The sequence below is a fragment of the Mya arenaria genome, chromosome 5 (assembly GCF_026914265.1).
Source record: "Mya arenaria isolate MELC-2E11 chromosome 5, ASM2691426v1".
Classification (NCBI taxonomy): Eukaryota; Metazoa; Mollusca; class Bivalvia; order Myida; family Myidae; genus Mya; species Mya arenaria.
This window is the reverse complement of record NC_069126.1, coordinates 75,800,382-75,814,930: the sequence shown is the minus strand read 5'-3', so window position 1 is coordinate 75,814,930 and position 14,549 is coordinate 75,800,382.

The following is a 14,549-nucleotide window of genomic DNA, read 5'->3' as shown; positions in this document are numbered from 1 at the left end:
AAAATGCATTTAAAACGCCTCTGAATGTGTTCATGATGATGTGACCAAAATTGAAGTAAAGTTAACATTCGAAGATTCAGTTTCGCCAATATGATGTATATTTTCAAGTTTCGTTTGTATTTTTCATTGTGTATACTTACGAATTCAATATTTTTACAGTGAAAAACAAAGCTTTTAAAATGATTAATTTGTTATAAATGCGGAATCAATAAATCTGCCTCTGTGAAATCAATATCCATACGCTTAGTTAAGCATACCCCTAAATATAATTCAACCTATGAACGGCCAGATTCATATATAATGCAATATAGGTTACATTTGCATTCCAAATAAAACGGTTGTTTAAGCATACCATTTTCATTATCATCTGCTATATGCCTAAAAAATAATGTTACTCATTAAAAAAAACCCCATCTTTTTATATAAGTTAATATTAAGTTTCACTAAATAGAACTCAGTAATTATGTCTTACACTTAAAACTTCTTTTCTCACGTCTTTTTAGGCAAAATTGAATACATTCTTCCAAATCTTGGCACAAACTACATCAACCCCCTAGACCTGATAACACGGTTAAACACATGGTCAAATTCTCGGTCAATTAGGGGTTAATGTGTAGCTGAAATTGACTGTCGTGTAGAAATGAAAAGTGGAAAAATTGGCTGGTATTTCTTGGCATGCGTTCGAGCTTAACGGTAGTTTGTCCTGCAAAGAATGCAAGTAGTGTGGGTATTGCGCACAGTCATGTTGTTGGGAAGAGGGAATTCTCCCAACTATTGCAGCAATAGAAAAATTAATTGTTTTGTTTAGGTTTAAGCGATTCGTAAAAGTTAGAACACACCTTGCAACCAATTGAATTGAATACCCAGAATTAAGTGAACATCAAACATAACAAATTGAACCAGAAAATGCTTTTCCAAGTCAGTCTTTCATCATCTGCATCATACAAAAACACACGCCGTCTTTTTAAGATGTTATTAAATAATCATCATCAGTACACTCTCGGTACTGACCAGCAGGGGAAGTAGTTAATTTATTCTTGTCCTTGTTCTTAGAAACTCATATGCCTCATTATTCTTCTCGGCCTATTGGTCAGTTATATTTACTGTCCAATCAAAACACTCAGGTTCTTCTCTTAAACTGAAGTCAGATCACATGAGGTTATTGAATATATATTGTAATGTAATTGGCTATGCATATTTGCCAAACTCTTCTTACATTTTATAATATTCAACATGATTTATCCAGTTTGTATATTAAAATACTGCCTGTTTGTTGTCAACAGTAACTTTCATTGGCCGCGAAAATACATTACTTTTCCCCCTATCTGCAATAATAGTTGTGTTGCATACATCGGTCAGTGGCTTTACAATAGCTCATGGTTATAGTTTAATGTACTTACGTTAAACTCTCTTAATTATGTCTTTCCATTTAGTAATTTCACGTTGTAATTGAAACACGGAAGTAAAAACAGTTTGTTTTGGGGCGGCCTCTTTTACTGGAAATAATCTCTATTCGTAAAACATGCTTTATAGGTAAAATACTATACCTCTGTAATACAAGGTTACGTTAAACCATACTTTAAGTTGTTAACGTCACGGTTGATCACGCTTACGTGACCGGAGTACGTATCATAGGGATTTCGTCCGGATTCCGTACGTGGCACTAGATTTGATGTGGCGGAGGACTACAATCTACGGATTTTCCGTACGACTCCTGATTGGATGAGATTGGCCATTTTGGATTTTCCGGGTTTCTGATTGGTTTTGGGGCAAATGATTGCCATGACCTCATCACCAAGTATCAAGGCGCGGGAAAGTATAAATACAAGACCGCGCAGCAGACGCCAGCTTTCACAACTTTTCGGCCATATTGGAAACTTTAAAAACTTCACTTTTTCAAATATTTTCATAGAAGTTCATTTAACAAGAAAGAGAGCCACCCTGCAGCAATGTAAATATTGGTGCCACATCGTCATTTATGGATATTCAAATCCGTTACTATAGTGACTGATATCGGTAGTTCACCATCCGGTGTCTGGATGACAAAATAAGGTCACCGATGCGCCATTAAGTTGTTTTTCTTAAGTGTTGGAATATTGGTGACGACATCACGACAACAATATATATATAGGGAGCCAAGGAAACAAATACTAAATGTGTCTTTCTTGTGTGTTTACTTGGCGACGACGCGGCAACACGCCCGAACGAGAAAGAAAAAATCCGCCACACGATACGTTGCCGGCAGTTATTGGCACACTTTTAAGTAGCATTTTATCTCCTCCGTTTTTGCATATATTATCGGCAGTTTTGTCGTGCTTTTAGCAACTTTTTATGCACATTTATATTTGATTTCCGTGCTGTTTAACACTATAAATTCAGACTTAAGTGTGGTTTATTACAAAAGCGAGCAAAATGGAAAATGGAATCTTTGCATAAGAACGATTCATTGCGCAATCCTCTTTTGTACCATTTATTTACTGGCAGCGGATAACTAATATCTCACCCGCGTAAGGTATCAGATAGTATGTTTTCACTTTTCAAATCTTTGTGCACGGCGTATATCGTCAGACTATTGCCGCCTATTGGTTGGTTTTGATCTCGTCAAACTATCGCTACCTATTGGTTGGTTTTGATCTCGTCAGACTATCGCCGCCTATTGGTTGGTTTTGATCTCGTCAGACTATCGCCGCCTATTGGTTGGTTTTGATCTCGCCAGACTATCGCCGCCTATTGGTTGGATTTGAACTCGTAAAACTATCGCCGCCTATTGGTTGGTTTTGATCTCGTCAGACTATTGCCACCTATTGGTTGGTTTGGATCTCGTCAGACTATTACCGCGTATTGGTTGGTTTGGATCTCGTCAGACTATTACCGCCTATTGGTTGGTTTGGATCTCGTCAGACTATTGCCACCTATTGGTTGGTTTGGATCTCGTCAGACTATTACCGCATATTGGTTGGTTTTGATCTCGTCAGACTATTGCCACCTATTGGTTAGTTTGGATCTCGTCAAACTAGTACCGCCTATTGGTTAGTTTGGATCTCGTCAAACTAGTACCGCCTATTGGTTGGTTTGGATCTCGTCAGACTATTACCGCCTATTTGTTGGTTTGGATCTCGTCAGACTATTACCGCCTATTTGTTGGTTGGGATCTCGTTAGACTATTGCCGCCTATTTGTTGGTTTGGATCTCGTCAGACTATTGCCGCCTATTGGTTGGTTTTGATCTCGTCAGACTATTACCGCCTATTGGTTGGTTTGGATCTCGTCAGACTATTGCCACCTATAGGTTGGTTTGGATCCCGTCAGACTATTGCCGCCTATTGGTTGGTTTTGGTCTCGTCATACTATTACCGCCTATTGGTTGGTTTTGATCTCGTCAGACTATTACCGCCTATTGGTTGGTTTGGATCTCGTCAGACTATTGCCACCTATAGGTTGGTTTGGATCCCGTCAGACTATTGCCGCCTATTGGTTGGTTTTGATCTCGTCAGACTATTGCCGCCTATTGGTTGGTTTGGATCTCGTAAGACTATTGCCTCCTATTTGTTGGTTTTGATCTCGTCAGACTATTACCGCCTATTGGTTGGGTTGGATCTCGTCAGACTATTACCGCCTATTGGTTGGGTTGGATCTCGTCAGCCTATTACCGCCTATTTGTTGGTTTGGATCTCGTCAGACTATTACCGCCTATTTGTTGGTTTGGATCTCGTCAGCCTACTACCGCCTATTGGTTGGTTTGGATCTCGTCAGCCTATTACCGCCTATTGGTTGGTTTGGATCTCATCAGCCTATTGCCGCCTATTGGTTGGTTTTGATCTCGTTAGACTATTACCGCCTATTTGTTGGTTTGGATCTCGTCAGCCTACTACCGCCTATTGGTTGGTTTGGATCTCGTCAGCCTATTACCGCCTATTGGTTGGTTTGGATCTCGTCAGCCTATTACCGCCTATTGGTTGGATTGGATCTCATCAGCCTATTACCGCCTATTTGTTGGTTTTGATCTCGTCAGACTATTACCGCCTATTGGTTGGTTTGGATCTCGTCAGCCTATTGCCGCCTTTGTTTTTTTTCTCTCGCCTGTTACATAACGTTTACATTTATTTCTCGAATACATTTATTTTAGATACAATAGAACATTACATGCTTTATACCCAAAGAGTAAGGTCGAACGGTTTTATGCATGCCATTCAGGTCTGCGCAGCTCTTTAAATGCATTTCTTTATTACAATCTCGTCAGACTATTACCGCCTATTGGTTGGTTTTGATCTCGTCAGCCTATTGCCGCCTATTGGTTGGTTTTGATCTCGTCATCCTATTACCGCCTATTGGTTGGTTTGGATCTCGTCAGACTATTGCCACCTATTGGTTGGTTTTGATCTCGTCAGCCTATTACCTTCTGTTGGTTGGTTTTGATTTCGTCAGACTATTGCCGCCTATTGGTTGGTTTGGATCTCGTCAGACTATTACCGCCTATTGGTTGGTTTTGATCTCGTCAGACTATTGCCGCCTATTTGTTGGTTTGGATTTCGTCAGACTATTACCGCCTATTGGTTGGTTTTGATCTCGTCAGACTATTGCCACCTATTGGTTGGTTTTGATCTCGTCAGACTATTGCCACCTATTGGTTGGTTTGGATCTCGTCAGACTATTACCGCCTTTTTGTTGGTTTGGATCTCGTCAGACTATTGCCTCCTATTGGTTGGTTTGGATTTCGTCAGACTATTGCCGCCTATTGGTTGGTTTGGTTCTCGTCAGACTATTGCCGCCTATTGGTTGGTTTGGATCTCGTCAGACTATTACCGCCTATAGGTTGGTTTTTATTTCAGACTATTACCGCCTATTGGTTGGTTTGGATCTCGTCAGACTATTACCGCATATTGGTTGGTTTTGATCTCGTCAGACTATTGCCACCTATTGGTTAGTTTGGATCTCGTCAGACTAGTACCGCCTATTGGTTAGTTTGGATCTCGTCAAACTAGTACCGCCTATTGGTTGGTTTGGATCTCGTCAGACTATTACCGCCTATTTGTTGGTTTGGATCTCGTCAGACTATTACCGCCTATTTGTTGGTTGGGATCTCGTCAGACTATTGCCGCCTATTTGTTGGTTTGGATCTCGTCAGACTATTGCCGCCTATTGGTTGGTTTTGATCTCGTCAGACTATTACCGCCTATTGGTTGGTTTGGATCTCGTCAGACTATTGCCACCTATAGGTTGGTTTGGATCCCGTCAGACTATTGCCGCCTATTGGTTGGTTTTGATCTCGTCATACTATTACCGCCTATTGGTTGGTTTTGATCTCGTCAGACTATTACCGCCTATTGGTTGGTTTGGATCTCGTCAGACTATTGCCACCTATAGGTTGGTTTGGATCCCGTCAGACTATTGCCGCCTATTGGTTGGTTTTGATCTGGTCAGACTATTGCCGCCTATTGGTTGGTTTGGATCTCGTAAGACTATTGCCTCCTATTTGTTGGTTTTGATCTCGTCAGACTATTACCGCCTATTGGTTGGGTTGGATCTCGTCAGACTATTACCGCCTATTGGTTGGGTTGGATCTCGTCAGCCTATTACCGCCTATTTGTTGGTTTGGATCTCGTCAGACTATTACCGCCTATTTGTTGGTTTGGATCTCGTCAGCCTACTACCGCCTATTGGTTGGTTTGGATCTCGTCAGCCTATTACCGCCTATTGGTTGGTTTGGATCTCATCAGCCTACTACCGCCTATTGGTTGGTTTGGATCTCGTCAGCCTATTACCGCCTATTGGTTGGTTTGGATCTCGTCAGCCTATTACCGCCTATTGGTTGGATTGGATCTCATCAGCCTATTACCGCCTATTTGTTGGTTTTGATCTCGTCAGACTATTACCGCCTATTGGTTGGTTTGGATCTCGTCAGACTATTGCCACCTATAGGTTGGTTTGGATCCCGTCAGACTATTGCCGCCTATTGGTTGGTTTTGATCTCGTCATACTATTACCACCTATTGGTTGGTTTTGATCTCGTCAGACTATTACCGCCTATTGGTTGGTTTGGATCTCGTCAGACTATTGCCACCTATAGGTTGGTTTGGATCCCGTCAGACTATTGCCGCCTATTGGTTGGTTTTGATCTGGTCAGACTATTGCCGCCTATTGGTTGGTTTGGATCTCGTAAGACTATTGCCTCCTATTTGTTGGTTTTGATCTCGTCAGACTATTACCGCCTATTGGTTGGGTTGGATCTCGTCAGACTATTACCGCCTATTGGTTGGGTTGGATCTCGTCAGCCTATTACCGCCTATTTGTTGGTTTGGATCTCGTCAGACTATTACCGCCTATTTGTTGGTTTGGATCTCGTCAGCCTACTACCGCCTATTGGTTGGATTGGATCTCATCAGCCTATTACCGCCTATTTGTTGGTTTTGATCTCGTCAGACTATTACCGCCTATTGGTTGGTTTGGATCTCGTCAGCCTATTGCCGCCTTTGTTTTTTTTCTCTCGCCTGTTACATAACGTTTACATTTATTTCTCGAATACATTTATTTTAGATACAATAGAACATTACATGCTTTATACCCAAAGAGTAAGGTCGAACGGTTTTATGCATGCCATTCAGGTCTGCGCAGCTCTTTAATTGCATTTCTTTATTACAATCTCGTCAGACTATTACCGCCTATTGGTTGGTTTTGATCTCGTCAGCCTATTGCCGCCTATTGGTTGGTTTTGATCTCGTCATCCTATTACCGCCTATTGGTTGGTTTGGATCTCGTCAGACTATTGCCACCTATTGGTTGGTTTTGATCTCGTCAGCCTATTACCTTCTGTTGGTTGGTTTTGATTTCGTCAGACTATTGCCGCCTATTGGTTGGTTTGGATCTCGTCAGACTATTACCGCCTATTGGTTGGTTTTGATCTCGTCAGACTATTGCCGCCTATTTGTTGGTTTGGATTTCGTCAGACTATTACCGCCTATTGGTTGGTTTTGATCTCGTCAGACTATTGCCACCTATTGGTTGGTTTTGATCTCGTCAGACTATTGCCACCTATTGGTTGGTTTGGATCTCGTCAGACTATTACCGCCTATTTGTTGGTTTGGATCTCGTCAGACTATTGCCTCCTATTGGTTGGTTTGGATTTCGTCAGACTATTGCCGCCTATTGGTTGGTTTGGATCTCGTCAGACTATTGCCGCCTATTGGTTGGTTTGGATCTCGTCAGACTATTACCGCCTATAGGTTGGTTTTTATTTCGTCAGACTATTACCGCCTATTTGTTGGTTTGGATCCCGTCAGACTATTGCCGCCTATAGGTTGGTATTGATCTCGTCAGACTATTGCCACCTATTGGTTGGTTTGGATCTCGTCAGCCTATTACCGCCTATTGGTTGGTTTGGATCTCGTCAGACTATTGCCGCCTATTGGTTGGTTTGGATCTCGTCAGCCTATTACCGCCTATTGGTTGGTTTTGATCTCGTCAGACTATTACCGCCTATTGGTTGGTTTGGATCTCGTCAGACTATTACCGCCTATTGGTTGGTTTTGATCTCGTCAGACTATTACCGCCTATTGGTTGGTTTGGATCTCGTCAGCCTATTACCGCCTATTGGTTGGTTTGGATCTCGTCAGACTATTACCGCCTATTGGTTGGTTTGGATCTCGTCAGACTATTACCGCCTATTGGTTGGTTTGGATCTCGTCAGACTATTACCGCCTATTGGTTGGTTTGGATCTCGTCAGCCTATTACCGCCTATTGGTTGGTTTGGATCTCGTCAGACTATTACCGCCTATTGGTTGGTTTTGATCTCGTCAGCCTATTGCCGCCTATTGGTTGGTTTTGATCTCGTCATCCTATTACCGCCTATTGGTTGGTTTTGATCTCGTCAGACTATTGCCACCTATTGGTTGGTTTTGATCTCGTCAGACTATTTCCGCCTATTTGTTGGTTTGGATCTCGTCAGCCTACTACCGCCTATTGGTTGGTTTGGATCTCGTCAGCCTATTACCGCCTATTGGTTGGTTTGGATCTCGTCAGCCTATAACCGCCTATTGGTTGGATTGGATCTCATTAGCCTATTACCGCCTATTTGTTGGTTTTGATCTCGTCAGACTATGACCGCCTATTGGTTGGTTTGGATCTCGTCAGCCTATTGCCGCCTTTGTTGTTTTTTCTCTCGCCTGTTACATAACGTTTACATTTATTTCTCGAATACATTTATTTTAGATACAATAGAACATTACATGCTTTATACCCAAAGAGTAAGGTCGAACGGTTTTATGCATGCCATTCAGGTCTGCGCAGCTCTTTAAATGCATTTCTTTATTACAATCTCGTCAGACTATTACCGCCTATTGGTTGGTTTGGATCTCGTCAGACTATTGCCGCCTATTGGTTGGTTTGGATCTCGTCAGACTATTGCCGCCTATTGGTTGGTTTGGATCTCGACAGACTATTACCGCCTATAGGTTGGTTTTTATTTCGTCAGACTATTGCCGCCTATTTGTTGGTTTGGATCCCGTCAGACTATTGCCGCCTATAGGTTGGTTTTGATCTCGTCAGACTATTGCCACCTATTGGTTGGTTTGGATCTCGTCAGCCTATTACCGCCTATTGGTTGGTTTGGATCTCGTCAGACTATTGCCGCCTATTGGTTGGTTTGGATCTCGTCAGCCTATTACCGCCTATTGGTTGGTTTTGATCTCGTCAGACTATTACCGCCTATTGGTTGGTTTGGATCTCGTCAGACTATTACCGCCTATTGGTTGGTTTTGATCTCGTCAGACTATTACCGCCTATTGGTTGGTTTGGATCTCGTCAGCCTATTACCGCCTATTGGTTGGTTTTGATCTCGTCAGACTATTACCGCCTATTGGTTGGTTTGGATCTCGTCAGACTATTACCGCCTATTGGTTGGTTTGGATCTCGTCAGACTATTACCGCCTATTGGTTGGTTTGGATCTCGTCAGCCTATTACCGCCTATTGGTTGGTTTGGATCTCGTCAGACTATTACCGCCTATTGGTTGGTTTTGATCTCGTCAGCCTATTGCCGCCTATTGGTTGGTTTTGATCTCGTCATCCTATTACCGCCTATTGGTTGGTTTTGATCTCGTCAGACTATTGCCACCTATTGGTTGGTTTTGATCTCGTCAGACTATTTCCGCCTATTTGTTGGTTTGGATCTCGTCAGCCTACTACCGCCTATTGGTTGGTTTGGATCTCGTCAGCCTATTACCGCCTATTGGTTGGTTTGGATCTCGTCAGCCTATTACCGCCTATTGGTTGGATTGGATCTCATCAGCCTATTACCGCCTATTTGTTGGTTTTGATCTCGTCAGACTATGACCGCCTATTGGTTGGTTTGGATCTCGTCAGCCTATTGCCGCCTTTGTTGTTTTTTCTCTCGCCTGTTACATGACTTTTACATTTATTTCTCGAATACATTTATTTTAGATACAATAGAACATTACATGCTTTATACCCAAAGAGTAAGGTCGAACGGTTTTATGCATGCCATTCAGGTCTGCGCAGCTCTTTAAATGCATTTCTTTATTACAATCTCGTCAGACTATTACCGCCTATTGGTTGGTTTTGATCTCGTCAGCCTATTGCCGCCTATTGGTTGGTTTTGATCTCGTCATCCTATTACCGCCTATTGGTTGGTTTTGATCTCGTCAGACTATTGCCACCTATTGGTTGGTTTTGATCTCGTCAGCCTATTACCTCCTGTTGGTTGGTTTTGATTTCGTCAGACTATTGCCGCCTATTGGTTGGTTTGGATCTCATCAGACTATTACCGCCTATTGGTTGGTTTTGATCTCGTCAGACTATTGCCGCCTATTTGTTGGTTTGGATTTCGTCAGACTATTACCGCCTATTGGTTGGTTTTGATCTCGTCAGACTATTGCCACCTATTGGTTGGTTTTGATCTCGTCAGACTATTGCCACCTATTGGTTGGTTTGGATCTCGTCAGACTATTACCGCCTATTTGTTGGTTTGGATCTCGTCAGACTATTGCCTCCTATTGGTTGGTTTGGATTTCGTCAGACTATTGCCGCCTATTGGTTGGTTTGGATCTCGTCAGACTATTGCCGCCTATTGGTTGGTTTGGATCTCGTCAGACTATTACCGCCTATTGGTTGGTTTTTATCTCGTCAGACTATTACCGCCTATTTGTTGGTTTGGATCCCGTCAGACTATTGCCGCCTATAGGTTGGTTTTGATCTCGTCAGACTATTGCCACCTATTGGTTGGTTTGGATCTCGTCAGCCTATTACCGCCTATTGGTTGGTTTGGATCTCGTCAGACTATTGCCGCCTATTGGTTGGTTTGGATCTCGTCAGCCTATTACCGCCTATTGGTTGGTTTTGATCTCGTCAGCCTATTGCCGCCTATTGGTTGGTTTTGATCTCGTCATCCTATTACCGCCTATTGGTTGGTTTTGATCTCGTCAGACTATTGCCACCTATTGGTTGGTTTTGATCTCGTCAGACTATTTCCGCCTATTTGTTGGTTTGGATCTCGTCAGCCTACTACCGCCTATTGGTTGGTTTGGATCTCGTCAGCCTATTACCGCCTATTGGTTGGTTTGGATCTCGTCAGCCTATTACCGCCTATTGGTTGGATTGGATCTCATCAGCCTATTACCGCCTATTTGTTGGTTTTGATCTCGTCAGACTATGACCGCCTATTGGTTGGTTTGGATCTCGTCAGCCTATTGCCGCCTTTGTTGTTTTTTCTCTCGCCTGTTACATGACTTTTACATTTATTTCTCGAATACATTAATTTTTGATACAATAGAACATTACATGCTTTATACCCAAAGAGTAAGGTCGAACGGTTTTATGCATGCCATTCAGGTCTGCGCAGCTCTTTAAATGCATTTCTTTATTACAATCTCGTCAGACTATTACCGCCTATTGGTTGGTTTTGATCTCGTCAGCCTATTGCCGCCTATTGGTTGGTTTTGATCTCGTCATCCTATTACCGCCTATTGGTTGGTTTTGATCTCGTCAGACTATTGCCACCTATTGGTTGGTTTTGATCTCGTCAGCCTATTACCTCCTGTTGGTTGGTTTTGATTTCGTCAGACTATTGCCGCCTATTGGTTGGTTTGGATCTCATCAGACTATTACCGCCTATTGGTTGGTTTTGATCTCGTCAGACTATTGCCGCCTATTTGTTGGTTTGGATTTCGTCAGACTATTACCGCCTATTGGTTGGTTTTGATCTCGTCAGACTATTGCCACCTATTGGTTGGTTTTGATCTCGTCAGACTATTGCCACCTATTGGTTGGTTTGGATCTCGTCAGACTATTACCGCCTATTTGTTGGTTTGGATCTCGTCAGACTATTGCCTCCTATTGGTTGGTTTGGATTTCGTCAGACTATTGCCGCCTATTGGTTGGTTTGGATCTCGTCAGACTATTGCCGCCTATTGGTTGGTTTGGATCTCGTCAGACTATTACCGCCTATTGGTTGGTTTTTATCTCGTCAGACTATTACCGCCTATTTGTTGGTTTGGATCCCGTCAGACTATTGCCGCCTATAGGTTGGTTTTGATCTCGTCAGACTATTGCCACCTATTGGTTGGTTTGGATCTCGTCAGCCTATTACCGCCTATTGGTTGGTTTGGATCTCGTCAGACTATTGCCGCCTATTGGTTGGTTTTGATCTCGTCAGCCTATTACCGCCTATTGGTTGGTTTTGATCTCGTCAGACTATTACCGCGTATTGGTTGGTTTGGATCTCGTCAGACTATTACCGCCTATTGGTTGGTTTGGATCTCGTCAGACTATTACCGCCTATTGGTTGGTTTGGATCTCGTCAGCCTATTGCCGCCTATTGGTTGGTTTTGATCTCGTCAGACTATTACCGCCTATTGGTTGGTTTGGATCTCGTCAGACTATTACCGCCTATTGGTTGGTTTGGATCTCGTCAGACTATTACCGCCTATTGGTTGGTTTGGATATCGTCAGACTATTACCGCCTATTGGTTGGTTTGGATATCGTCAGACTATTACCGCCTATTGGTTGGTTTTGATCTCGTCAGACTATTACCGCCTATTGGTTGGTTTGGATCTCGTCAGCCTATTACCGCCTATTGGTTGGTTTGGATCTTGTCAGACTATTACCGCCTATTGGTTGGTTTGGATCTCGTCAGACTATTACCGCCTATTGGTTGGTTTGGATCTCGTCAGACTATTACCGCCTATTGGTTGGTTTGGATCTCGTCAGACTATTACCGCCTATTGGTTGGTTTGGATCTCGTCAGCCTATTACCACCTATTGGTTGGTTTTGATCTCGTCAGACTATTACCGCCTTTGTTTTTTCTCTCGCCTGTTACCTAACGTTAATGATGGCAGAATGGGCGGTACTTTCAACACTCCCTTTGAGAAATTATGAATTTCGCAAATGGGTCTTTTCCCGAAGATCGACGGTGTAAGTTAAGTATAACTTATTTATTTTACAACGAATGTGAAACCTATTGTTACAAAATTATGTAAGTCACTCTCGTCGGCACGACGTTTTGCGAGAGTGTGGTCTTGTCACATGCAAGCGTAAATGCAAATCTACAAGAAGAATTGATAAGGGTATCACGTATATATGTCATTTATAGCAAAATCAGCTTTCAGACATTAAATCAGCTTTCATATTGCTTCCAATTAACCTATAGGGATTTTAATTTGCTCGGGAAGTAAACGGGAATATTACCATTGACAGAAATCTGACTTTCAGCGCGAGTTGTACCCTTGATTATTCCTCTGTATCCTTTGGGAAACCTTATCAAACCAAAGAACACTCGACCATTCCTTAAATGACTTCAAAGTTCTGTTGTTCACAATGGAACAAATCATTGTCAGTCGTTGGTAAACACATTAAATGCCTTATGTGGCGCAAACGACGGCAAAGCCTCGTTTTTATCGTTTTTAAATGAACTCGTTTAATAAATTGTATACTAAATAAACACTCATTTGAGATCCTCTATGTATATATTTGAGATCTTCTATGTATATCATACGTTCGTAATATTAGCGTATCACTATTTTTAATTTACTTAAAACAATAGTCAACACTAACTATTGGCATTTTTTTCCTTCTCAAGTTCCATATAAAATAGTCCAAAATATATACTTGGGGAAACTTTCCTGCGTGGGTATATTTAAAACCGAGGGCAAAATTGCGGAGTATTCGAATGTTTAGCAAATTAACGCAACATTATAAGTTACGGGGTTAGTATGTGACCTGATATGGGATATACGTGGCAAAGGAAACCATGTCGGGTGAGAGCGAAGCTCGAACCTGAATATTGTTTCTTGCGCCCCGTATATCTCCTATCGGGTCACCTACCAACCCCGTAACGTATATATCACGTCGACGACCTGTTAACATCTTTAAATATTTCATTTATTCATAAGTTAATACAGTGTATGGGCGCAAATTGAGGATTCAGAAATAGTCAGATTATGTCATACACTTTTATTGAAAATTTTAAACTAACATTGGATGTTATAGACAAAATTATTACAATAACAAATAATAAATAACAGCTCTGCGGATGAATACAATACATACAACTTTATGTACTATATTGGCCTTATAAATGTTCACTTTGTATATCGTATTCAAACATATAATCATATGGCATATTTCAAAATCAGTATTGCAAGAAATAGTTGAATGTACTTGAAACATTAAACAATCCACCACCTTTATAAGGTGATACAATCTGTATTACAATTAACAACATTGCACTCAAATTAAAGTCAATTGATATTTTACATAATTAAAAAAGATAACCACTTCAATTGTTTGATTATGAATATAAAAATCATTAAATATAAAAAAAAATCTTAAAATATTTCACAGTACAAGACATTCGCAAACGGTTGAACTCGTTATTACTCGTCGGTTTTGTATGAATGGTGTCATGAAACGATAACAAAAGCTCATCCTATGTCAATATTGATTGCATTCATCCGTCTGCAGATGTGTGTTGCTATTATTCAGCCGTTTGGCTGCAATTCAATTCTTAATGACCTTTGCAGCAATAAAGATTTCAGAGGTGAGGGCTCGATTACCTTTCCATTTCATACTGCTAGCTCTCGTCTTTATCATTTCATGAACTCTTCATTTCAGTAACTTACGAATGAAACATCCAATGACAAATCTTTAACGTCGATACTGTTATTTTATTCCAACAATTCTCAAACACTATCATAGTCACCTTTGGTCAGCATTTTTTAAATAAGAGTTCCATATGCAATTCAGTCCAAATCAACCATTCGTCCAAATTTGTTCGATACATCTCACTTAGCCACCATGGTGCCTTGGTGGACGTTGCGGAATGTGGACGCTTGTCTCCGTGGGACAGTGCTTGCGAAGCATTTTCATTGTTATTTGTCGTCCAGTTATCTGTTCGATATCGACGAGCTTCGCTTCAGTAAGCTCCAGAGCTTTAGATGCAATGAAGCAATCTGAAACAAGTGCTTCGTTCAGCTTCTGACCAAAGCCGTTCGTGTCGCTGCTACATTTAAACACGTTCATCATGAATAGATGACGCTGAT